Below are 3,700 nucleotides of genomic sequence, written 5' to 3'. Positions count from 1 at the left end.
CCATGTGAAAATGTAAATCTAAAATATAAACATCAGTAACCTGGACATTAGAAACATAGCTTTCATTTGAGATTCCAAGTCCATCTGAGAGCAGGTGCTATCTGTAGCTGAATAATTTGGGACACCTAGAAGCCAAATATGAAAACATTTGTGCATTACTGACTGAATTTCAATTTCGTCTGGACATGGAACAATATGTTGGTAGTCCCAGAAGTGGGGGAAAAATAACCCTAAGAAAACTTACTGATTTACTTTAGTAGTTCTTGTATTTGCGGATAGTATAGCGTTTCAAAACAGATAACTAAAGATTTCAATCCAGTTCTGTCACAGAAGACTGAAGCCTAAAAACTTTTCAGCAATACCAGCTGAAATCCTGGTAATTTGTTAAAAGCAAGAAAAATAATCTTATGCAGGAGACAAATCTCAGAAAGTTTTAGCTGTCTGTTCAGTAGCTACTGCTTCTAATGAAATAAATAAAACAATAAGCAAATGTTAAATGTTCAGTAACTGTTAGGTTTTCTCAATATATTTCGGATTCTATGTGTTACTTTATATTGATATTACCTTTAATTTAATTTCTTCAATGGATGATTATAAATTGAACTGATTTTTCTGCTCTCTTAACACCAAAGTAATATTCCTTACAGCATTTTCAAAACACAAAATCTATATAAGGAAAAATAAAACCAAGCTGTGTCTTTATTTTTTAATGTTATACACTGCCTTGATTGATAAAGTGAAAATCTACCAGGCTTTGTCATTAAGAAGCAGGACACAGTGCCATATAATCAATATGAGCTCATTAAATCTTTACTGGTTCTAAAAGACTTTCAAAAATAGAAGTTTTGTTTCACTTGGCTTATCTTAGACAAAATGTATGTACTGCACACTGCCTGTCTCAGACTCTGTAGTGCACACAGAACTGCACGAAAACGGGTGGGCATCATCAGCCAATCACCCCTGTGATACTAACACAAAGCATACCCCTTTCTCAAACTTGATCACAAAAGAAAACTTTCTTTGCGCATTGTATCAGGCAATGATCATTATGCAGGGATATTGCTTAGCTTTTTTTTTTTTTTTTTGTTCAGATGTGATCTGTGCATTTCAGGTAATCTGCTGCGCGTTGTGTCTTAGAAATAGGAAATCAGATTTTGAGTTTCATAACAGTATCACAGTATGCTAGAGATTGGAAGGGACCTCAAAAGATCATCTAGTCCAATCCCCCTGCCGGAGCAGAAACACCTAGATAAGGTTACACAGGAATGTGTCTAGGCGAGTTTTGAATGTCACCAGGGAAGGAGACTCCACAACCTCCCTGGGCAGCCTGTTCCAGTGTTCTGTCACCCTCACTGAGAAGAAGTTTCTTCTCAAGTTTAAGTGGAACCTCTTGTGTTCCAGTTTGTACCCATTACCCCTTGTCCTATCATTGTTTTGCCACTGAGTAGAGCCTGGCTCCATCCTCGTGACACTCCCCCTTTATATATTTATAGACACTTATAAGGTCACCCCTCAGTCTCCTCTTCTCTAAACTATAGAGACCCAGCTCCCTCAGTCTTTCCTCATAAGGGAGATGCTCCACTCCCTTAATCATCTTAGTTGCCCTGCACTGGACTCTCTTCAGCAGGTCCCTGTCCTTCTTGAACTGAGGGGCCCAGAACTGGACACAGTATTCCAGATGGGGTCTCTCCAGGGCAGAGTAGAGGGGAAGGAGGACCTCTCTCGACCTACTAAACACCCCCCTTCTAATACACCCCAGGATGACATTGGCCTTCTTGGCCACAAGGGCACAGTGTTGGCTCATGGTCATCCTGTCATCCACTAGGACCCCCAGGTCCCTCTCCCCTACACTGCTCTCTAACAGGTCGTTCCCCAACCTATACTGGAACCTGGGGTTGTTCCTGCCCAGATGCAGGACTCTACACTTTCCCTTGTTATATTTCATCAAGTTATTCCCTGCCCAACTCTCCAGCCTATCCAGGTCTCGCTGGATGGCAGCACAGCCTTCTGGCGTGTCAGCCACTCCTCCCAGCTTAGTGTCATCAGCAAACTTGCTGACAGTACACTCAATTTCCTCATCTAAATCCTTGATGAATATATTAAATAATACTGGTCCCAGGACTGACCCTTGAGGCACTCCACTAGTTACAGGCCTCCAACTAGACTCCGCCCCATAGACTACAACGCTCTGGCTTCTCTCCTTCAGCCAGTTCACAGTCAACCTCACTACCTGATCATCCAGACCACACTTCCTCAATTTAGCTGTGAGGATGCTGTGGGAGACTGTGTCAAATGCTTTGCTGAAGTCAAGGGAGACCACATCCACCGCTCTGCCATCATTCATCCACCGTGTTATTTCCTCATAAAAGGCTATGAGATTGGTCAAGCGTGACTTCCCCTTGGTGAAGCCATGTTGACTGCCCCTCATAACCCTCTTATCCTTGATATGCCTTAAGATGGCACCAAGGATAAGGTGTTCCATCACTTTCCCAGGGATGGAGGTGAGGCTGACCGGTCTATAGTTACCCGGGTCCTCCTTCTTGCCCTTTTGGAAGACTGGAGTGACATTTGCTTTCCTCCAGTCCTCAGGCACCTCTGCCATTTCCCAAGACTTGGTAAAGATGATGGAGAGTGGTCTAGCAATGACTTCTGCTAGTTCCCTCAGCACCCATGGGTGCATCCCATCTGGACCCATGGATTTATGGATGTCCAGATTGCTCAACTGGTCTCTAACCCATTCCTCATTGACTAAGGCAAACCGCTCAGTTGATCTGACTTCATCTGAGGCCTTCGGGGTACAGGGCTCTTCAGGACTGCCTGCAGCAGAGTAGACAGAGACAAAGAAGGCATTCAGTAGTAACTCTGCCATCTCTGTATCATCTGTCACCAGGGCACCCATCCCGCTCATCAGTGGGCCTACATTGCCTCTGGTATTAGTTTTATCTGCCATGTATTTGAAAAAGCTCTTTTTGCTGTCCTTGACCCTTCTCGCCAGGTTTAATTCTAAGGAGGCCTTAGTCATCCTAGCTGCCTTCCTATATCCTCTTGCAGCAGCCTTATATTCCTCCCAAGTGGTCAGCCCCTCCTTCCATGACCTGTAAACTCTCCTCTTCCACTTGAACATACCCAGCAATTCCCTATTTAGCCATGCAGGTCTCCTGGCCCTCTTCCTTGACTTCCTACGTGTCGGGATGCTCTGATCTTGAGCTCGGAAAAAGCAATCCTTGAATGCCAACCAACTATCTTGGGCCCCTTTACCTTCAAGCAGCCTTGCCCATGGGATTTCCCCTAGCAATTGCTTGAAAAGGCCGAATTTTGCCCTGCTAAAGTCCAGGGTTGCAATTCTACTTGCTATTCCACTGGTCCTACCACACAAGATCCTGAATTCCACCATCTCGTGGTCGCTGCAACCAAGGCAGCCCTCAACCCTTACTGCTTCAACCAGATCCTCCTTGTTAGTGAGGATGAGATCCAGCAGCGCTCCTCTCCTGGTCGGCTCATCCACCATTTGCAGGAGGAAGTTATCATCCATACACTGGAGGAACCTCCTGGACTGTGGCTGGGTTGCTGAGTGGTCCTTCCAGCAAACATCAGGGAAGTTAAAAACCCCCATGACAACCACGGCCTGTGACTGTGAGGCCACTCTCAGCTGCCTGTAGAAGGCCTCGTCAACTTCCTCACCCTGATCTGGTGGCCTGTA

This window comes from Pezoporus wallicus, unplaced genomic scaffold (assembly GCF_028554395.1).
Source record: "Pezoporus wallicus isolate ANWC-B61680 ecotype Strahan unplaced genomic scaffold, APGP_CSIRO_Pwel_v1 contig_6926, whole genome shotgun sequence".
Taxonomy (NCBI): Eukaryota; Metazoa; Chordata; class Aves; order Psittaciformes; family Psittacidae; genus Pezoporus; species Pezoporus wallicus.
The sequence above is the reverse complement of the archived record's forward strand: the minus strand, read 5'-3'. Positions refer to the sequence as shown.